The 24,307-nt window shown below is 36.4% G+C and overlaps 1 pseudogene; it reads left to right on the top strand.

Annotated features, from left to right (window-relative positions):
• The window catches only part of LOC100387991 (AP-2 complex subunit beta-like), a 44,020-nt pseudogene extending 19,964 nt beyond the window's left edge, over positions 1-24,056 (top strand).
• Positions 24,057-24,307: the final 251 nt, after the last annotated feature.

The raw sequence follows: 24,307 nt of genomic DNA, 5'->3' as shown, positions 1-24,307 counted from the left end.
ATTTTTGTATTTTTAGTAGATAAGGGGTTTCACCATGTTGGTCAGCCTGGTCCTGAACTCCTGACCTCATGATCCACCCAATTCGGCCTCCCAAAGTGCTGGAATTACAGGAGTGAGCCATAGCACCCAGCTTTTTTTTTTTCTTTTTCCTGTGGTGGAGAGAGGTTCTTGGCTTCAGCACTATAGGTTCTTATATCTTGGGATCTTACTGAAAAGAATTCTTCTCTCTTCCATTATGAATATGTCAATACGAGGAATATTTTCATGAAACACTGGCCATTTTTTGCCACATGATGTATCAGTTGCTGCTTGCTGTGGTCTGAATTTTTTTATTCTCCCAAACTTTATATGTTGAAACCTAACCACCACGATGGTAATATTAAGGGGTGAGAACTTTGAGATGTGATAAAGTTGTGAGGGCACCGCCTTCATCAATGGGATTAGTGCTCTTATGAAACAGATCCCAGAGAGCTTGCTAGGCTCTTTCACTACGTGAGAATACAGCAAGAAGGTGCCATCTATAAGGAAGTGGGCCTTCACCAGACACCGAGTCACTATCAAAGCTAGCACCTCGATCTTGGACTTTCCAGCCCCAGAAATATAAGAAATACATTTCTGTTGTTTATAAGCTAATAAGGTATATGCTCTATCTTATAAGGACAAATATGATATTTTTTTATTATAGCGAAACAAATGAACTAAGAAATTGCTTTAACAAATTACCAAAAACTTAGTGACTTAAAGCAACACACACATATTATGTACAATTCTGGAGGTCAGAAGCTTGAAACGGGTCTCATTGGTCAAAAATCAAGTTGTCAGCAGGGCTCCATTTCTTTCTGGAATATCTGTTTCTTTGCCTTTTCTAAGCCGCCACAGCCTGCCTTTATTACTTGACTTATGGCCCCCCTCATTCACCTTCAAAGCCATACTCACATTGCAATGGATCTAACTTTCTGTCTCCTTTTTACATGTTTAAGGACACTTGCAATTACACTGGGACCACCTGGATAATCCAGGATAATCTCCCTACTTGAAGATTAAAGTATTAGCAAACTTAATTCCATGTGTTACTTTATTTCCCCTTTGCCACATAGAACATTATATTATTGAACTCCAGGAATTAGAACACAGGTATCTTTGGGAGAGAAACCATACATACCCGTCTCTTACAGAAAGGAGAATGAGTACCATGTTGGCTAGGTCTGATTCTGTGGTCCATGCCAGACTACAAGAAGGATTAGAGAAATTGGGAAGCAATGAAAGGGAATTTATATTCATTCTTGTCAGGAAAGACAGTATATGATATATAGAGAGATTCTAAGAATAAAAATAGAGCAGAAAAGTGATTTAAAGATTGCTGGGGGCAGGGGTGGGGTGGGGATAGAATGAGAGTGTTGCACTTCTGGTTATGTAGCCATCATGTTGTTTAGAATCTAGAGAAAAGGATGAGCTAAGAGTTCTGAATGTCCTGTGATAACTGATTTGAAAGTGGATAAAGGGAAAAATAAAAATGGTGGCCTCAAATCAGGGGGAGGTGAGATGTAATATAGGGAAAGGGAGGGGTGAGTCTTGCCAGAAACATAGGGTTCCATGCTTCTCACTCTCGCTACTGGACATGTGGAGTTTGCAGAAGAGGTTTAATTTGAAGTACATAGTGCTCTTGGATCCCTCTTAATGCCTGCTCATGGAACGTGGAAGCCAGGAGAGATATGGTTTTGTTTGAAGCACCTGGAAATTGGAAGGTTTCTGCTGAAAATTAGAGCACACAGAGTTAACATAATCATTTTTTTCCTGTAAATATCACTCTGGTGACAGTATGAATACCAAAACAAAGGGTTAAGTGAAGGTACAGAAAATGCTGCTGGAAGACTATTTTGAAAACACATTTGAGGGAATCAAATTAGACAAAAGCCATAATAATGTGAAGAAAAGGTAGTGCAAAAAGTTAACAAAATAGAATTAACAGTTCCTAGAATTTTATGGTATTGCTACAACCTAGAAAAACCAAGCATGCATTAGTAAGGTTCTTTTAGCTTCTAGTTACAGAAACTCCCCGCGAACAAGCTTTATTCATTCATTTATCTATTCAACAACTGTTTACTGAAAGCCAGGCATGTTGCTAGGCTCTGGGGCTACAATAGTAAAAATTGTGAGCAAAGATTCTCAAAAGTGGAGCTTATGTTGTAGTGGGGGAAAGAGACTATGAAAATAAAATAAGCAAATTAGAGAATTCAGATCAGAGTGTTATGCTTGTTATAAAAGTATGCAGCAAAAACTAAAAGTTTAGTTATTGTGGGCATTGAAGTCCTCTCTGAAGTGATGTAGTACCTGAGCTTAAGAAAAGTGGTCACTATTAGGACATATAACTGAAACAGTTATGTAAAACACTGGTTTTAGATATACATGTAGTCACCTCCATGTCTTTATCTCCCTCTTGGCTCAGCCTGTCTCTATGTGGCATGATTTCGTAGAGAACTTCATACTGTGAGCAAGATGGCTGCTAACTACTTTACATCTGCATTGTCTATGCAGAGATTTCTCCTACTAAGAACCCCCTGTGTCTGTAGGGGTAATGTAGTGATTCCTGAGGTAATCACTGGGGAGAAGGGGTGGTATCTCCAGCCAAGCTGGGACATAGGGCTGTTCCTGGAGTTGCAAAGGAGCACTATAAAGGACGAATGCTTCAGAAACAAAGTCAGTGACTCTGGGCCGGGCGCCGTGGCTCACGCCTGTAATCCCAGCCCTTTGGGAGGCCGAGGTGGGTGGATCACGAGGTCAAGAGATTGAGACCATCCTGGTCAACATGGTGAAACCCCGTCTCTACTAAAAATACAGAAAATTAGCTGGACACGATGGCGCATGCCTGTAATCCCAGCTACTCGGGAGGCTGAGGCAGGAGAATTGCCTGAACCCAGGAGGCGGAGGTTGCGGTGAGCCGAGATGGCGCCATTGCACTCCAGCCTGGGTAACAAGAGCAAAACACCGTCTCAAAAAAAAAAAAAAAAAAAAAAAAAAGTCAGTGACTCTGCAAAGGAACTAGACAAAAAAGGATAGGGAAATCCTGACAGGCAGAAAAAAACTAGCACTGCTAACAAGAGCTAATGACAGCACAATAATACAAATTACTGACCGTTTAGAAAACATGAATGAACATTCCATGCACCTGGATGCAAAAAAGGACTTCTTAAATAAGTCATCAATTTTAAGGACAGGAAAACGTTAAAGTGTGAGATTAATAAGAATAATAATGTGGTAAGAATGATCTAGACAATACTGACTACAACCACAAAATTAAACAAAATTCAGAATTATGAAATCTTAAAAATATTACCATTTTCTTTTTGTGAACTTTGCTTAAATTCATAGAAATCTGTCTTATGAATGATGTATAAAAATTATATTTTAATCTATAGGTAGTAGGACTAAAAAGTTCCTTTAAAAATAATTAGAAGCCAAAAAACCTGATGAATAAATATTGTTGAAGAACATGGCTATCAGATGCAAATAAATATGGTAACATTAAACTTAGGTAATCAGAAATAAGTAGGTATTGGGGGGGAAATGTTTGTTTTGAGCAGAAGGGGAAAGCATGGTGTTTGTGGAAGGACTCCCTATATTTAATAGGCACAAAGTTTAATCCCTCTTGTAGTTTCTTTCTGGCTTTAATTCACAATATTTGGGATGTGTGTGTATATGTGCATGTGTGTCCTTTACTTACGTGTTTATGTACCTCTTCAACAAATATTTAATGCATGCTGCTTTGCCCCATTCAAAGACATAAACAGCCTTTGAAGGGAATCATGATTTACATTGAGATAGTTGAAAGAATTGGTAATTGCTATAGGTAAATGAGAAGAGATTAAAAGTCAAAGTGTTCACTAAATAAATCTATTAGTCTGTATTTTTGGTGAGGCTATATGCTCTTTTGAGTTTTCTTTTTCATTTCACACCTTAACAATGGGTACCATTAAACAGGGAATGTATTTAGAGTTGATCTGACAACCAAGTTAATTGAAATGTTAAAAGACCTCTGTTTTCAATGGGAAAAAGAAATCTTTCAAGAGGAGCTGTGTCCTTCTTAAAAGAGAGATCACAAAATAAGTGAGACATATGATGGTGGCCATTAGAAAGAAGGATGAATGCCACTTTGTGAAGTGCTGCTTCAGCTGTCTCAGGAGACTAGCTGCCAAGCACTCTCAAGAAGGAAATATGAAATCAGACATTTGTATGTGTGCAGCACCCACCATGTTTGCTCTGAGCAGAGAGAACCATATGAAGCAAGACAGCAAAGGTGAAATCCAACAAGATAGCCTACTTTATTGCCATGGCAACAGAACCCTGATGAAAAGTAGAAAAACAATAAAATACCTCTGAAAAAAACCTGTGCTATGTATATCTACTGAACCGAGGGAAGATGCAATCTTGGCAAGAGCCTGATATTTTTACCTTTTGGGGATTTCCCTTAACAAAACCAGGGGTACCGCTTTTGGAAAATGTTGATTTAAAAGGCATTGCATTTACTAAATTATTTAGTTGGTCCTATTGTTAAATTCAGATTGATATGTGAAAGCTGTACTTTCAGATTAGAATCTTTAGCGTTATCGCAGAGGTCGAAGCATTGACATTGTCACTCTCCTTGATGCCTTTTGACAATCTTTTGCCATCATATTTCACACAAATTGTACTTTTAATAAGAAAGGGAAGTTCTATGACATTCTGATATTTGATTAAAATTAAAGTTATATTTTATTTGAAATTCTCATATTACATTATTTTACAAAATGTTCTCGTTTCAATATGCTGTTTATTGGTACACAGCTTAGTAGAGGGAAAACACTGTCTTTTCTATTCTGTGTTTGTTTAACTATCATAGCTTCCTGCATCTTCTCAGTTTTAGCCAATTTTGAGTTGTTCCTAAGATTGTTTATATTCAAATAAGACCTCTTTTTTTGTAGAAAAAATCTGGGAAAGCTCGTTTTTCAAATCAGCTTCACTGATGTAATTTTTATACAATAAAGTCTACCTTTAAGAAGTGAGTTTTGACAAATGTCATAACTATTACCACAATCAGTTTCTTTGCAATATTAATATCAATTTCCTTGCATTGATTAACGTGTTTGGTTTACAAACTAAAATATGCATCTTTGACTTATCATACACTGTGTACTAACTTGCTTTTGGAAAAAAAAAAATAGAAATATTGCACCAAATTTCACTCCTTTATGCTATTATTGACATAACTGTTGTATCTGTATATGTTATAAATCCAACAATGAATGTTATAATTTATTACACTTTCAAATTTAATTTTAGAATCAGGGAGTACATGTGCAGGTTTGTTATGGGTTGGGACACAAATTATCCTGTCGCCTGATAGTGGGCATAGCACCCAGATTTATAACTCTTTCACCCCTCTCCTACTCCCTCTTCTAGTAATCCCCATTGAGTACTGTCTTTATGTCCATGTGTACTCAATGTTTAGCACCAACCTATAAGTGAGAACATGTGGCATTTGGATTTTTGTTCCCACATTAATTTGTTTAGGATAATGCCCTCCAGTGGTATACATGTTGTTGTGGAGAACATTCTTTTTTATGGCTGCATAGTATTCCATAGTGTATATGAACCATATTTTCTTTATTCAATCTACTGTTGATGGATACCTAGATTGATTCCATGTCCTTGCTGTTGTGACTAGTGTTGGCATAAATGTACTAGTGCATGTGTCTTTTTCGTAGAATAATTAATTTTCTTTTAAGTATAAATCCAGTAATAGATGGATGGGTTGAATGGTAGCTCTGTTTTAAGTTCTTAGAAATTGATTGTTAAATTATTTCAATTCCTTATAAATTCTGGAATAAGAACTTTATCTTGTGCATAGTTTCAGCATATTTTCTCTCATTCTATAGGTTGTCTGTATACTCTTGATAATTTCTTTTATTGTGCAGAATCTCTTTAGTTTAATAGATTCCACTTGCAAATTTTTGTTTTTGTTTTTGTTGCAATTACTTTTGAGGACTTAGTCATAAACTTTTGGGCTAAGGCCAATGTCAAGAAGGGCATTTTCTAAGTTTTCTTCTAGGATTTTTATGGTTTTAGGTATCATATTTAAATATTTAATCTATATTGAGTTGATGTTTGTATATGGTGAAAAGTAGGAGTTCAATTTCAATCTTCTGGGTATGTCTATCCAGTTATCCCAGCACCATTGAATAGTGTGTCCTTTCCCTGTTGTTTATTTTTGTTGACTTTGTCAAATATAGATGGTTGTAGGTGTAAGGCTTTATTTCTATGTTCTCTTTGTCTGTCTGCCTGTTTTTGTGCCAGTGTCATGCTGTTTGGGTTACTATAGCCTTAGAATATAGTTTGGAGTCTGATAATGTGATACATTTGGCTTTGCTCTTTTTGCTTAGGAGTAATTTGACTATGCAGGCTCTTTTTTGCCCATGTGAACTTAAGAGCAGTTTATTCTACTTCTGTGAAAGATGACTTTGGTAGTTTGATAGGAATAACACTGAATCTATAGATTGCTTTGGGCAGTATGACCATTATAATAATATTGATTTTTTTCTATCCATGAGCATAGAAAATTTTCCATTTGTTTGTGTCATATTTGACTTTTGTTGGCAGTGTCTTTTAATTCTCATTGTAGAGATCTTTCACTTTTTTGGGTTAGCTATATTTCTTTTAATTTTAGGTTGTGGGAATTATAATTGGGATTACATTTTGATTTGGCTCTCAGCTTAAATATTATTGGTGTATGGAAGTGCTACTGATTTTTATACATCGATTTTGTGTCCTAAAATTTCTCTGAAGTTATTTATCTGTTCTAGGAGAATTTATCTGAGTTTTTAGAATTTTTTAGTCTTTCTCCTGCCTGATTGCCCTGGCTAGGACTTCCAGTACTGTGTGTGGGACAACCTTGTCTTGAACCTGTTCTTAAGGGAAATGCCTTCAGCTTTTGCCCATTCAGTATGATGTTGGCTATGTGTTTGTCACAGATGGCTCTTATGGTTTGTTATGTTCCTTCAGTGCCTAGTGTGGTGAAGGAATTTTATCATGAAGAGATATTGGATTTTATCAAAACCCTTTTCTGTATGTATTGAGATGATTATATGCTTTCTGTTTTTAATTTTATTTATATGGTGAATCACATTTATTGACTTGCATATGTTGAAACAAACTTTCATTCCAAGAATAAAGCCTACTTGATCATGGTGAATTAACATTTTGATGTGCTGTTGGATTTGGTGTGCTAGAAGTTTGTTAAAGATTTTTGTGCCTATGTTCATCAAGGATGTTGGCCTGTAGTTTCCTTTAATGGTTGTGGCTTTGCCAGATTTTTTTATTATGGTGATAGGGAGGAGTTCTTTCTCAATTTTTTTAGGGGGGAATAATTTTAGTAGAATTGGTACCAGCTCTTCTTTGTACATCTGGTAGAATTTGACTGTGAATCTATCTACTCTGGGGATTTTTTAGCTGGTAGTTCTTTTGTTTTAAATTGGCAATTAAATTTTGAAATTCAATATTGGTATGTTCAGAGTTTCAATGTCTTCCTGATTCAACATTGAGAGGTCGTGTTTTCATGAATTTAATCCTCTATATTTTCTAATTGGCAGATAGAGAGTTGTTCCTAATAGCATCTGGAGATCGTTTGTATTTCTGTGGGATTCATTGTAATACTACCTTTGTCTTCTCTGTTTGTGCTTAGTTGGATATTCTCTCTCTTTTTTTTTCTCTGTTAATCTAGCTAGTGGTCTATCAGTCTTGTATATTATTTCAAAGAAACAACTTTTGTTTGCATTGATCTTTTTGTATGGATTTTTGGGTCTCAATTTCATTCAGTTCTGCTCTGATGTTAGTATTTATTGTCTTCTGCAGCTTTGGGGTTAGTTTGTTGTTTTCCTAATTCCTTTAGGTGTGATGTTAGATTGTCAATTTGAGATATTTCTAACTTTCTAATGTAGGTGTTTAGCACTATATACTTTCCTCTTAAGGCAGCTTTTACTGCATTGCAAAAATGTTGATGATTGTGTCCCTGTTTTCATTTGAAATTTTTTTTTCATTTCTGCCTTAATTTTTTGTTTATCCAAAGTCATTTCAAAGTTTGCTTAATTTCTATATTATTGTGTGGTTTTGAGAGATATTTTTGGTATTGTTTTTTTTCCTTAATAGTGTTTTGAGAGTTTGGTTGATATAATTTATTGTTTTAAATTTATTGTGACTTACTTTATGACTGAGTATGTGGTCTTAGAGTGTTCTGTGTGAAGATTAGGAGAATGTATATTCTGTGGTTAATGGGTGGAGTGTTCTGTAGATGTCTATAGGTCCAATTTTTCAAGTGTAGAATATAAGTCCAGACTTTCATTGCTAGTTTTCTGCCTGAATGATCTAACACTGCCAGTTGAGTGTTGAAGTTCCTCACTATTATTGTGTGGTGGTCTAAGTCTTCTCATAGGTCTAAAAGTGTTTGTTTTATGAATCTGGGTACACTAATGTTGAGTGTGTGTATGTTTAGAGTAGTTAAGTCTTGTTGCTGAATTGAACACTTTATTACTGTGTAATGTCCTTTGTCCTTTTTGACTATTGAGGCCTTAAAATTTGCTTTATCTGCTATAAGAATAGTGACTCTTGTTTTTTTGTTTGGGTGATAGCTCTTTCTCCAACTCTTTACTTTGAGCCTGTGAATGACATTACATGTGAGATAGGTCTCTTGAAGACAGCAGATAAATGAGTCTTTAAAAATTTTAACTTGCCACTCTGTGCCATTAAGTTGGGCATTTATATTACTTACATTCAAAGTTAATATTGATATGTGAGGTTTAGATCCTATTGTGAAGTTATTAGGCTGTTTCTTAGCAGTTTATGTTGTGCAGTTGCTTTACAGGGTCTATGGGCCATGTACCTAAGTGTATTTTTGTGATAACAAGTACGAACGATTCTTTTGTTTTCATTCTTAGAACTGCATTAAGGATCTCTTGTGAGGCTTCTGTAGTGAAAATGAATTTCCTTAGTAATTATAAATTTCCTTAGTGATCGTTTGGCTAAAAAAAGATTTTATTTCTCCCTTACTTATGAAGCTTAGTTGGCAGAATATGAAATTCTTTATTGAAATTTCTTTTCTTTCAGAATGCTAAAAATAGGTTCTCAATCTCTTCTGGCCTATAAGGTTTCTGCTGAGAAGTCTGCTGTTAGCCTGATTGGGTTCCGATTGTAAGTGATCTGGCCTTTTTTTCTAACTGCTTTGAATTTTTTTTCTTCAGCATTGATCTTATACAGTCTGCTGATGATATGCCTTGATGACATACATTTTGTATAATATCTTAAAGGTTTTGTTTGGATTTGTTGTATCTAGGTATCTACCTTTCTAACAAAATTAGAGATTTAAAAAAATAATAATTTCCTACAATATGTTTTCCATAATTTTTTTTTTACTTTTTCCCTTCTCTCTCAGAAATGCCAATAATTCATAGGTTTAGTCACTGTATTTAATCTCATATTTCTCAAATATGTTGCTAATTTTAAAAAATTTTTTTCTCTTTTGTTTTTCCTGGCTCTGTTAGTTGAAAAAAAAATCATCCTTCAAGCTATAAATTTTTTTCTTCTGTTTGATGTAACCTATTGATAAAGCTTTCAATTGTGCTTTGAAATTTCTTGAGTTTTTCAATTCCAGAAGTTCTGATTGATTTCTTTTTAAGACGTTTATCATTTCCTTCATTTCCTAGATTGCTTTAGAAGTTTTTTTATGTACTTTAAATTTTGTCTTGGATCTCACTAGCTTTATTGCTATCCATACTTCAAAGTCTTTATCTGTCATTTCTGAGTTTTCATTTTGATTAGGAACTTTTGCTGCAGAGTTTACGTTATCCTTTGTTGGTATCACAACATTCAGATTTTTCACAGTGCCAGAATTCTTGCACTGGTTCCTTTTCATCTGGAGAGGTTGTCATTTCTGATTTTTGTGTGTATGAAAGAATTTTTTCTTTCTCTTGTATATCATTGTATTTGTAAAAAATTTCCTTTTTTTCTCCTACCTTGGGTGTGTGATTATATTTTGACTAGTCCTTTTTGCTTTGTTTTCATAGCCTAACACTCCTGATGGCAGATTTTACATTGTGCCGTGCAGTCCTACCTTTATGTCCATAAATGACACCTGCAGATAAGAGCCAGCTGTGGTGCACGCAGTTGGTATGTACCTTATCGTTGTTCACTGTGAGGTGCTCTCTGTTGCTACAGGTAATGTGTTGGACAGTGGAGTGCTAGGTGTTCTGAGTTTTCTCTTTCAAAAGGGTTAGGGAACACAGCTGGACAGAGCTAAAATCCCTGGCTTGCCCATGAATACTCCTATGATGATACAGGGTACCAGACCTAATGAGGGTGGCTGGGAAGAGCTGCTGGTGAAAAGCACTGAAATCTCTGCTGGGCAGTGAGGTGGCTGCACTGGCTTTTTATCCTAGGTAGTCAGGAATGTGGAGTGTTACTCTATCAGAACCCTGTTCCAGAGCTTGTGACTCCTAGTTGAGATGCATACTATAGTCTGTCTCCACACCACAATGTGATTGAGAGCCTTGGAAAATGCCTATTTCATAACTCTCTGTAGGAGTGGTTTTGGGACAGAAATTCATAATTCAGCCTGATACAGACAGCATTATGGTTTGCCTGTTCTCCCATGTGGTAGCACTGCTGCTTTATGTAGAGGAGGAGGTGCATCCACCTTTGGAACCCTGTGAGTGTGTGTTGGTTGTGATGGTGGCGGCTTATTAGGTTGCCCTCACTTCAGGCCCTAGGGAGAGAAAGTGGTCAGGTGCCAGCAGAGTAGAAACAGGGTAACTAGTCTCCCAATTCCCCAGCCCCTAGATGGCCCACTGGGCAGCCTGTATGAGTCCCTGTAGAGCTTGATGGCGTTTGGTCAGCCCAGCGTTTGGGTGCTGGCTGTGATGGAGAGAGATGGGTTGGGCCCCACATCACTGGACAAGCTTTCAGGCACAGGCTGGCAGAACACCTAACTGGTGGGAACCCAAAGGAAGATCACAAGCCTGTGAGGGTAAGGTTTTAATAAGTGTTCTGGGCATACCGTTGTATGCAGCCTTTATAGGCCGAACTCACACTGCTATAAACAACTACAAGAGACTGGATAACTTACAAAGAAAATAGTTTAATTGGCTCACAGTTCTATAGGCTGTACAGAAACCATGGCTGGAGAAGGTTCAGGAAACTTTCAGTTATAGTGAAAGGTGAAGGGGAAGCTGGCACATCTTACCTGCCTGAGCATGGGGAAGAAGGTGAGGTAGGAGGCACTACAGATCTCACCATAGCTCACTTGCTGTCATGAGAACTGCACTGAAAAGAAAATCCTCCCCTGTAATTCAATCACATTCCACCAGGCCCAACCTCTAACATTGGGGATTACAATTTGACATGAGATTTGGGTGGGGACACAGACACAAGCTATATCACAGTCTCTCATGTATCTGCTCTGTTTGCTTCATTTTGTTTTTTGAAGTCTGATTCCCTTGGGATCTCCCCTATGTCTGCCTAGTTCGAACATTACTTAGTAATTCTAGCAGAGGATGTGCTCTGGAACCTCAAGCTAGTTCTGTAAGTTCTCCACCCCTACCATCCCAGCTATATGTGAGTTGAGGATCATATACAAAGGTTCAGCAAGTTCATATTCTCCCCAGGCTTTCAATTTTCACTGAACCCTCTGGAGTTTCTCACACATTTTTAGTTTAGCTGCTAGCCAACTGTATTGGAAAAATTTATTATCTCAGTTCTTCTCTGACCCTCTTGCATCTAAATCTTCCCATTGTATTTCTACTTGCTCTTCTAACCACCCTGAGTTGAGTCCTCCACCAGCATCAGGTAAAGCTGTGGGACTTTGCCAACAAAACTGATAAGATGAAAATACCTACAGGCAAGAATGCTACAGACTCATTTTTTAATCTAATGTAGTACCAGCTTTTTTTTTTTTTCTGAGTAAACACTTCTTAAGTGGTCCTGAAATTTGTTTTAAAAATGTTTACCTGTTTTATACTTTTTTATATTGAGAAGAATAGATCCTCCTCTCATGACCGTTGTCAGGAGAAAATACTTTATTTACTGACAATACACCAGAAAACACATTTGAGATAGTTAATGAATTTTTAAAAATTCTAAAACTAACAAACCTCTTACAGTACGGTTACTACAGACAGGTGAATATAATTCCCAAAAGAAAAACTTAACATAAGCCATCAGAACAGTTAAAGCTCTTTTAAATAATAATTTATTTTAGTATCTTAGAATTCCATAATTTAAAACAAAATCTATTAATGAAGTATATTCATTTTATGCAATCCATATGATACTCCCAGTCTTATGAAATATACTATCTGCACAATATAAGTATTACAGCTGTTAAAGACCCAACACCAAAGATGGATATATATGAGGCTTTCCTTTGTATTAATGAGAAAAATAAAAACAATAGACTCCAAAAAATATCGATGATATACTGAGGCATCAAATTTTATTTTCATATTAATGAAACATGTCTAGGCACAAAGTAATTATGATTTTTGTAGTAAAGAGAAATGTGTTTTAAGAAAACAATATATCTTGATAATAATAGCCATATTCTTCTTTTATTGGATGCATGTTATTGAACAAGTACTATGTTAATGTTGTACATAGATCTTATTATTTGACCTTCACAATTGCCTTGTGGTGGGTGCCATTAGCAGATAGTTTAATTTAGAGCTTTACAACAATGGCATTGCCTTCTTTTGCACATTGTTAATGTTTTGGAAGAAAAAAAGTGGGTATATCTTTTTTTCCCCCTGTATATTGAGAATTATTTAAATTACTAACCTGGGTCCCAGCATTTTGTGTGTGTATGTGTGATTCTGTATATACTTACTTCATTTGTAATCAATTAATTAATTAACTCCAATTTTTTTTTATAACAATTGTTTTTTTAAAAAAGTATTAAGTAGAAGTCAAATGAGCAGAAGTGGTAGATTAAATCCACACTCTTCTTGTTTTTGCTTGGAGGAAAGCTCTATAGGAAGTGAGATCACTAAAGGAAGGAGTCTAATTAAGAAGGTAAAAGTAATATTGTTTTCTGGTGAGAATTTAAGGAATTGTCACCTTGATTGACAGTTGACTAAATGTCTGTAATTTACCCAATCGTCTTTGAATTTATTTCCATCTCACGTGGGCCCTGGTTTCTTTCACCTGTTAGTCTAATGTATGAACCACTGGCCTCCATTCACTTTCAGTCTATCACTAACTAAACTTTCAGGGTGACACCTTGATCACAACCTCTGCATCTCCCCACTACCCCACCATTTCTGAGTTTCTCAAACATTCAAATTGAAGACCTAGGTTTGGCATTTTGTGCCTTTCTTTTTTGCTTTTGACTTTTATGTTTAGTGCTCAAACATAATTTTTTTTAGTGTGTCAAATAATTTCTTCATTGCTTCTCCTATGTTTTAGTCACTGTCTTCATCTGTCTGCCATCATCAGTTTTCAGTGAAAGTCAAATTTCAGATTTATTTGCTCTAAGATTATTTCTCCAACTGAGAAAATATTTGTCCCAGTTTTGCAATACCCTTTTCAAAATGTCAGCCAGTTTATAAAAATTTTTAACATGCAAATTTTATTTTATCCTATCAGCGACCTTGTGTAGGGAAGGTGTCATTAATTCTATTATGAACATGACGGACTGAAGTTGTTTTCAAAATCACAACATTGATAAATATTTTACAACAGAGAAGTTGTTCAAATCCAGTTCTCTGTCTTTCATAACCAAATTTTCTTTTCATTAGGTGACTTTGCTCATACTGTAAGGTATTCTGGAAAGTGAGGTAGAGCAATACCCTGGGAAATGCAGTTAATTTAACTAGACGTTAATTTCTTTGATTGCAAAGTAGACATCCCGCTAACATAATTTATCAGATTGTAGAAAGAATTTTTATGTTAATAATAATACATTTCATTGAGTAACTATTTTATGCAGATATGTCGACATTTTGTTTTAGCTCATTAATCTTCACAACAATATATGGACTGCTCAAATTCTTACCTAATGTCCATTCCTTCTTGTATTGCATTCCTTCTTACAACTCAAGGATGCTATACTCTGACTAGGGTCTCCTTTTTCTCTTCACTTAATTTTTCCAGAACTAATTTGACTTTGCTCCCTCTTTCTACCAAAGCAGGTCTTATTAAAGTTACACAGTTTTTACTCTCAACGAAATTATCAGTGAACACATGTTGCTAAATTTAATGGCGTATTTTCAGTCTGCTATATTCTATCAGCAGCATTTGACACAGCCAATACTCACTTTTTCTTGAAATACTTTCTCTATCTGGCCTTCAAGACACTAGTCTCTAGTTTTCTCCTTACTTGTTTGGTGACTACTTTTCTGAATTACCTTGAGTTTTCTGTCTTTAACCTTTGAAGAACTTCTCTTTTTCAGTATTTTTCTTTCTTTTCCCCAACTATACTTATAGCCTAGACTATTCTTCTGAGACTCATGGATTAAATACCAAACATATGTGTTGATTACTTCTAAAGTTATTTATCTAGCTGGGAGCATTCTTCTGTATTATAGATTTATGTATCCACCAATCTATTTGACTTTTCCACCTTGATATTTAAAAGTTATCTCAAATATCACATTCAAATCCAGATTACTTGATTTTCATATACAGTCCTAAACCTGCCTCTTTTTGTCTTCCTCCTTCTCTCCTTTCAGTTACTTACACTATGCATTTGTTTCCTATTGCTGTTGTATCAAGTTAGGACAATTTTTATAGCTGAAAGCAACACACATTTATTCTCTTGCAGTTCTGGAAATCAAAAGTCTCAAGCAAGTTTTATTAGGGTAAAATCAAGATGTTGTCAGGGCTGGTTTTTACTAATGGCTCAATGGTATAATTTATTCTCTTACCTTTTCCAGTGTCTAGAGATTGTCTTTATTGAGTATTCCTTAAAATATATATTTTTTCTGGTTACATTGAGACTGCCCTGAAAATCTAAAATAATCTCCCCATCTCAAGATCTTTAACTTAATCTCAACTGCTAAATCCCTTTTGCTGTATAATTTAACATTCACAGGTTCCTGGGATTAGCATACATTTGGAATGCAGTTAATTCAGGCTATAGCAGACCATATGCCTTGGAGTCATTCTTTATTCGCCTTTTCTCTCACAAACTACATCCAATTCATCAACACATCCTACTATATATACATATATTTTTGAAACTGGATCTTGCCCCGTCACCCAGGTCAAAGTGCAGTGACACAACCATGACTCACTGCAGCCTTGACCTCCTGGACTCAAGTGATTCTCCCACCTCAGCCTCTTGAGTAACTAGGACTATGGGAGCACTCTACGATACCTGGTTATAGTTTTTCTAAATTTATATAGAGACAGAGTCTAACTACGTTGCCTAGGCTGATTTTGAACTCCTTGTCTCAAGCAGTCCTCCCACCTTGGCTCCCAAAGTGCTGAGTTCACAGGCACAAACTACCACACCCAGCCGTCATTCGACTTTTGAAATGTACCCATAAACTGACCACTTCTTATCACCTTCTCTGACCCCAGATTGTTGAGATCACTGTAATCTGGATTCGAGGAAAACCTCCAGCTAATCCCCTTCTTCTAACCTTGCCACTACATGGTTTATTCTTCTCCCACATCTTATTATGTCATATAACTTTCTAATGGTTTCTGACCCCACTCAGAATTGCATTTAAAATGCTCATTATGGTTTACATGTCTCCAAATCATGCCTCCAGTTTGTCTGTACGCCCTTGCTCTATCACTTGCCCCCCTCACACATTCCACTTTAGCCACACCTGTCTTTGCATGGTCAATCATAGGACTATTTACCCCTAGATGATTCCACAAGCATGGATCTTTTATTATCTTTAAATTTCTCTCATCCTGTAAGATAAATTTACCCTAAAACCTTATTGTGAATAATAGAATGTCCCAAGTACTTTCTCTTATCTTGTTCTGTTTTCTTTTTAATACTTATTACCATCTGACCACATGACAAATTTCTTTGTTTTATAATTTCCTGATGATCTCTTCACAAAGTCTAGGATAGCAACCCTGTATTCACATGGCCAGATGATGGTAGCCATACTGTAAATAATTAATAACTATGTATCAAATGACTGAACAAATGAGTAAGTGGGTGAATTAATGAATATAAAACATCTTTGAGTTAGAGATCATTTTCCTTGCTTTACAGGCAGGGAAACTGAATCCAAATTGAGATACATGCACTGAATTATGAGAAGAGACAGAACTTGGATTTCAGCTCATGTTTTCTGATTCCCAACACTTGCTTAAGCTATACATTATAATAATATGCTCAGTAAGTGGAGCAACCATGCTAAAAGATGGTAAAGATTTTAAGTTTTGATACTCTTTACTGCATATGTATGATGTATAGTGAATATTTACCAGCAATGAGCAAGTTTGTACTGACTTTTAAAAATTACCTTAAAATGTATTTAACTAACATCTACTCTAAGAGGTCACAGCTATATTAAATGAAGTTTCTTGAGTAAGACATATGTATATATCATACTTGTTTACTATAGTTTTAAGACCACTTGCCTTGTCTTTTCCCACTATGCCTGTGGCTCCTTCCTGTAAGTGTTTGTGCCTTTGTACCTGCTCTATCCCATGAAGAATAGCACAAACACATTCTCTATCCCCTCATTCTACTTTATTTTTCTTCATAATATTTCTTTCCACTAATTAATATTTATATTTACTTAATTTGCATAATGCTTATCTCTATCATCAAACTATAAACCCAGTAAAGGTAGGGATTTAAAAATTATATCTTTTAACATATTTAAATATGTTGTTAAATACTATTTCTATGTTATTATTCATTCATTCACTGTTTAATTTTACTTTACTAGAAGCACTGAATAAATATTTTTGAAAGATAATTCTAGTAGAAGTGCATATAGGCTAAGTTATTTAACAGTTTATTAGCTGTAAATTAGCAGTTACTTTATACTTGCTGGGAATTTGTTTATTCACTGCACACAGTTTTACTTAGAGCCTACTCTATGTTAGGAACAAAATTTTGTGCTGGGTAAAATGAAAATAAAATAAGCACAAATGACTAATATTTATTACAACAACAATATATCATCAAAAATGCTTTGTAAATTAGCTTCTAGTGTGAGTGGCGTTTATTGCAGGCTTCTCTCTCTGATTCTCACTAAGAAACAAATGCAACATGGAGAACATTAGAATAACCCAGGTCTAGAAGCCTGGGTTCATAGGCTTAAGAAAAGTCCTTAGACCAGTGTTTTCAATGCGTTCTCCATATGGCACTGTGGTCTAAACCTCTTCTTGGGAACAATGTCAGAGAACGAAACTTTCAGAGACTGAATACAAGTGGTCAATATTCTTTCATTATGAAAAATCCATTACTCTTATGTTCACAGAATTGGAATAGTTAGTGTAAGCTAGAGGTGGTTACTAAGGCCCTTTGCGGGTAAGAGTGAGAAATCATCGTAAAAACGTCCTGCCTATGGGGTCGGTTGCTTAGGGCAGCCTAACTTCCAGGCTATGAGAGGCCAGACATTACTGAGTTTATTTCATTTCCAGTCCCCTTAATAAGAACTGGTAGCCACTTAAGAATTTTTGGAAGGAGCTCTTACAAGAATAGAGTGTATATTTGCTTGGAGTGTTCCTTTTCCATAAATCCTTTAAGAATCAAGCGTGGCAGGAGTAGGTACCTGAATAGGAAGGATTATGGGCACATCCACCTCTAACAACAGTCTTGCCTAGAAGGCCCAAAGGTGACGGCTTTACACTCAAGGAATTTGGACTCAACAGACAGACTCACACAAAAAGGAGAAATGATACTGAGCAAGGATCCCACTGTAACTGGTACTGCCTGAATAGATTGTAAGTAGCAACTTAAAAGGCATAGAGTCCTTTATAGGCCAGGAATTCTCTTTTCCAAATAGGCAGAATATGGCTTTAGAGTGCAGGCTTTCGACTCTTTGGTAGCCTGTGTTAGGATCTCAGTTTTAAGAGCAAGTAACTACCTTTTCTGGCAAACTTGGAGGAATAATTTGTCTAATAACTAACTTGGATATTGTTTTTCATTTACAATATTTTAAAAGGCCATAACCACACTGCTTCAACCAAATCCTCTTATTTTCCTGCTCTACATTATTTACAGTAAATTTAAAAAGCAAAATGGAACAATCTAATAGAGAAGATCAGCCCTTGGTAATTTATTGACTACCAGATATCTATAGTCTGACCTGCCACCATCTGTCTTCACTAGATAGCTCCTGTGAATATTAGAAAACTTCATTAGTGGGCCAGGTGCAGTGGCTCATACCTGTAATCCCAGCACTTTGGGCTGCTGAGGTGGGTGGATCACAAGCTCAGGTGGAGTGCAGTGGTACAATCTCGGCTCACTGCAACCTCCACCTTTCGGGTTCAAGCAATTCTCCTATCTCAGCCTCCTGAGTTGCTGGGATTACAGGCACACACCACCATGTGCAGCTAATTTTTGTATTTTTAGTAGAGATAGGATTTCACCATGTTAGTCATGGGGAACTAACTACATGGGAAGATTTCCTAAACTAATGTGGAGAGATAAAAATTGAATGCAGTCATCATGAACTCAAAGGTGTGTGTGTGCATGTGTGTTCACACATGTGTGTTTTCAAGCCTCTGCCTAAACTGCTTGGTGTGTCTAGATCATCTTATAAAAATTCTAAGAATTTTTGTTAGCATATCATGGAATGCAGATATTATAGGCTATAATGCATAAGTAAAAACTATTACTAGGGGAAAGTATTATGGCCTCAAGAAAGTATGTAATCAATTTTAAAAGAGGTTTTGATAGTGCCTCAAGATAAACTCTGGGAAAATGCAGAAATCTAGCCCAGAAGGTTTAGGCAAAAATGCACAATAGAGGCCAGGTGCAGTGGCTCATACCTATAATCCTAGTATTTGGGGAGGCTGAGACACGTGGATCACCTGAAGTTGGCAGTTGGGAGACCAACCTGGCCAACATAGTGAAACTCAGTCTCTACTAAAAATTCAAAAATCAGCCGGGTGTGGTGGCACACATCTGTAATCACAGCTACTTGGGAGGCTGATGCATGAAAATCGCTTGAACCTGGGAGGTGGAGGTTGCACTGACCAGAGATCACCCGTTGCACCACTCCAACCTGGGCGAGAGGAGACTCCGCCTCAAAAAAAAAAAAAAAAAAGCATGATTGAGGATCTCTGTTTTTCCCTACAGCTCTTGCACTTGGGCTTAGAGAACTCCATGAAACATCATTCCAATGTAGAAATCTTTTGAGTCTGATTTTCATTTGTGATGCACATGAGAAAAAGAAGAACATCAGGCAAGAATGTCCTGGTCTGCTTAGGGTGCCATAACAAAAGGCAATCGACTGGACATCTGAAACAACAGAAATTTATTTTCTTACTGTTCACAGTTCAGCAGCATTTAGTTTCTAGTGAGGGTTTTCTTCCGGCTTGCAGATGGCCATGATATCATTGTGTGCTCACATGACCTCTTGTTTGTGTGCTGGGAAAGAGACTGCTGTGGTGTCTCTTCTTAGAAGAGCACCAGACCTACTGGATTGAGCCACAATTTATTACCTCATTTAACCTTTATCACCTCTTTATAGGCCATATCTTCAAATATTACTCACACTATTTTATTCTATACTATTTATTACACCTATTTATTATACTATTTATTTATTATATTCCTATTTGAGGTTATGATTTCAAATTTTGAATTTTGGGAGGAAATAACTCAGTTCACAAAGACATAGAAAATGCTTTTGCCATTTGATGCAATGGAGAAAGAAGTTCAGAAAATTGGGTCTGCAGAGATTTTCAGGACACAGATCTTATTTACAGGGTGGCTTATTGCAAATATTGGATCTTCAGCACAAGAATAGGATGGATGTTATGTTTCTAAATTTCTATGCTAGGAAATGCTAGGGTGAAGGTAGACTGGAGAACATATATTCATGCGTATAGAAAAAAATTAAACTCCCACGAAACAAAAAGGAGTACTTCAGGAAGATGTAGTAACTGAAGGAGTCATGAGGGAAAATTTGTAAATTTGCTTGTGTGGGAGTCTTTCAGGAGCCATATGTTCAGTTTTTAAATTTCTCAATAGCACTTTACTCCTCAAATGCTAGATTAAAGATGATATTGTAGGAGAAACACAGATATATTTATTCTATCTACCTTTTATAATTTTATTTTCTTTAATATTTATTTTTAAATTATAAAACATACATAACATAAAACTTACCATCTTAGTCCTTTTTAAGCATACAGTTAGTGGCATTAAATATGTTTACATTGTTGTGCTACCATCACCACCATGCATCCACAGAATTTTTGTCTTGCGAAAATGAAACTCTGTATCTGTTAAATAATAACTTCTTATTTCCCCCTCCCAGAAACCCCAAGAAATAAGCATTTTGCTTTCTATCTCAAATAATGTGACTTCTCTAGATGTTTAAGTGTAATCATTGTAGTTGTCATTTTATCAATAGCTTATTTCACTCAGCATAATGTTCTTAAGATCCATTTATGCTTTAGCATGGGCCAGAATTTCATTTCTTTTTAAGGGAGTATAATGTTTCATTGTATGTATACAATCATATTTTGTCTAATGCAAATAATGCTACTATGAAAAATAGTTGTGTAGCTATCACTTTATGTCCCTGCTTTCAGTTTTTGAAGGTATATAACCAACATGGAATTGGTGGATCACAGGATGATTCTATGTTTAATTTTTTGAGGACGTGTTATACTGTTGCCTACAGTGACTGTACCATTTTGCACTTCTTTTTTTTTTTTTGTAATTATTGTTTTTACCTTTTTTTGAGACAGAGTTTCGCTCTTGTTACCCAGGCTGGAGTGCAATGGCGCGATCTCAGCTCACTGTAACCTCCGCCTCCTGGGTTCAGGCAATTCTCCTGCCTCAGCCTCCTGAGTAGCTGGGATTACAGGCACGTGCCACCATGCCCAGCTAATTTTTTGCATTTTTAGTAGAGACGGGGTTTCACCATGTTGACCAGGATGGTCTCTATCTTTTGACCTCGCGATCCACCCACCTTGGCCTCCCAAAGTGCTGGGATTACAGGCGTGAGCGACTGCGCCTGGCGCACCATTTTGCACTTCTAACAACAAAGCACAAGGGTTCCAGTATCTCCATATCTTCATCAATGCTTGTTATATATGCATCACTAATAATTAGAGAAATGCAAATTCAAATCACAATAAGATATTATTTCTCACTCATTGGCGTGGCTATAATGAAAGAAACAGGAAATAACAAGCATTTTTCTTTTTCTTGTCTAATTGTCATGGCTAGGACTTCTGGTATTATGTTGAATAGAAATGACAAAAAGTGAGCGTTCTTGTCTTGTTTTTAATCTTAATGGTAATGCTTTTGGTCTTTCCCCATTGGGTATGAGATTAGAAGGGTTTTTCATACATGGTCTTTATGTTGAAGTAATTTCCTTCTATTCATAGTTGGTTGATTGATCATGAAATAGTGTTGGATTATCCTCCTGTCATTTTTTCTTTTGCATCAATTGAGATGAATTTGTGGTTTAGTTTCTCCTTCACTCTGTTAATGTATTACATTGATTGATTTTATCTATTAAACCATGCTTGCTTTCCAGGAATAAATCCCACTTGGTCATGGTGTATAATATTTTAAATGAGCTATTGAATTCAATTTGCTAATAGTTTTTTGGTAAGTAATTTGTTCATCATGATATTGGGCTATAGATTAATTTTTCTTGATCAGGCTTTGGTATCAATTTAACGCTTTACTCAGAATGAGCTTGAAAGTGCTCTCTCTTCTTCAAATTTTCAGAAGAGTGGGAGGAGAATGGGTGTCAATTATTTAAATGTTTGAGAAAATATATCCGTGAAGCTATCTGGCCCTGGGCTTTACTTGGCTGGGAGGTTTTTGATCACTGATTAAATTTCCTTGTTAGTTATAGGTCTATTCAGATATTCTAATGTTTCATGATTCAGTCTTGGTAGGTTTTGTTTTTCTAGGAACATGTCTATTTCATCTAGGCTATTAAACTTATTGGAGTGCAATTTATCCAAAAAGATTACACTCTTGTAATCTTTTCATTTCTCTAGAAATAGTAGTAATGTCCTCTCTCTCATTTCTGGTGTTAATTTTTTGAATCTTCTCTTTTTCTTAATCCATCTAGCTAAAAGTTAATCAATTTTGTTGAACTTTCCAAAGAACCAACTCTTGCATTATTTCTATTGTTTTATTTTCTATTATCTATTTTGCTATCTCTGCTCTAATTTTTATTATTTCCTTTTTTGAGCTAGTTTTGTGTTTAGTTTGCTTTTCTATTTCTAGTTGGCTAAAGTATAATGTTAGGTTTATTGATGTGAGATCTTTCTTCCTTTTTCATATAGAATTTACAGCTATAATTTTTTCTTATAACACTGTGTTTGTTGCATCCTGTAAGCTTTGGTATGTTATGGTATAAGTTTCGTCTGCTTGAAGATATTTTATAATTTCCCTTATGATTTCTATTTTTGATCAACTTGTTGTTTAAGAATGTGTTGTACAGAATTCTAATAATCCTGAACTTCGAGACTGGGGCTGTATTTATTGGTGTCTTCTCTCTACCGACCCTGTCAAAGCTAAAGAAGTCTTGTCTGAGACGCCACTGATCTCTGAGGAGACCGACCTTATTAAGCTAACTCTACTGGATGAGCTCATCTGCCACATTGGTTCTTTGGCCTCTGTGTGTTATAAACCTCCCTAAGTTTCAGTGGAAGAAAGTCATAGAATTGATCATAAACACTTGCCAATATCACCTGAGCACTGATCCAGGTGAGAGCCCTGTTGGGCCCAACACTGCAGCTAATCTGGAACAGCCTCCAGTTATCCCCTCTCAAGGTAATCTTCTGGGGGAATCTTTTCAACCTTGAACTCAGTCCCCAGGTCAATGTGCCACAGGTGTTCTTCATGCTGATGGGAGCAATGGATCTTTCTGGAGGAGAACTAGATAGTCTGGAAGGACAATCCTACATCCCATTATTAGTGCCTGCAACCTTTGCTTCTTCACCTACACCTATGTGGTCAGCAGTGGACAGGATGATCTGTTTGAATTTTCCACAGGGATAGGCATTGCCCCTGGTGGGTATGTGGCTCCTAAGGCTATCTGGCTACCTGAAGTAAAGGATAAAGACTTAGAGATTTCAGGAACATTGACTCACTACCAAGGGCACATCCTTATGGAAATGAAGTTCACCAATAAAACTCTGCAGCATATGACAGATTTTGCAATCTAGTTTAACAAGAATAACTTTGGTGTCATCCCCAACACTCCTCTGTCCATCCATACACCACTAATGCCAATCCAGAGCATTGATGTCTCCCTGCATCTTGACACCTTGCACAGGCATGAAGATGGAATCTCTGAATAACCAACAGATGGCTGTGAAAAACAATATTGATGTTTTCCACTTCAACCTCCTCATCCCACTCAATGTGCCTTGCATAGAAGATGGCAAAATGGAGTGTCAGGTCTTCCTTCCACAGTGAAGGATATTCCCAGTGAAAATGAACTTCAGTTTCAGATTAAAGAATGCCATTTAAATGCTGACACTGCTTCCAGCAAGTTGCAAAACAACGTTTATACTATCGCCAAGCAAAATGGGGGAGGGCAGGACATGCTGTACCAATACCTGAAGCTCACTAATGGCATTTGGATTTTGGCTGAGCTATATATTCACCCTAGAAACCCCAAATATGTGCTGTCACTAAAGAGTAGAGACCTGAAGTCCCTCGAAATATTTATCAAGTCTACATCAGCATTTTGAGAAACCAACAAGACTGGTTCAGTACCTTCCAATCACACTGTGATCAGTGCAAGCCAAGAACACTTAACTGGAAGAAATTGTATTGCTGTGTAGAATCTGAACCCAAACACACTGAGGCCACACAGCAAGGTAGTAACTATTCTAACATGTGCTAACATTAGGGCATAACCTCATAGATACTTTTAGCTTTCTGTGAACATTTGTAACCACCACTTCAGTCACCCCCACCTTTTGCCACCTGCTGCTGCTGTCAGGGCTTAGCTGTGGGCTTCTCCATGCCGTTCCTATGGCTGGCTTTTTCTACACCCTTTTCTGAGTGTAGTTTGATATTTTGTAATTGAGACCACATTTCAAAAGCAGAAAAAGACAACAAATATTAAAGTAAGGAAGTGTCACTGAAAAAAAA

This window comes from Callithrix jacchus, chromosome 7 (genome assembly GCF_049354715.1).
Source record: "Callithrix jacchus isolate 240 chromosome 7, calJac240_pri, whole genome shotgun sequence".
In the NCBI taxonomy this organism is placed as follows: domain Eukaryota; kingdom Metazoa; phylum Chordata; class Mammalia; order Primates; family Cebidae; genus Callithrix; species Callithrix jacchus.
The sequence above is the reverse complement of the archived record's forward strand: the minus strand, read 5'-3'. Positions and strand labels throughout refer to the sequence as shown.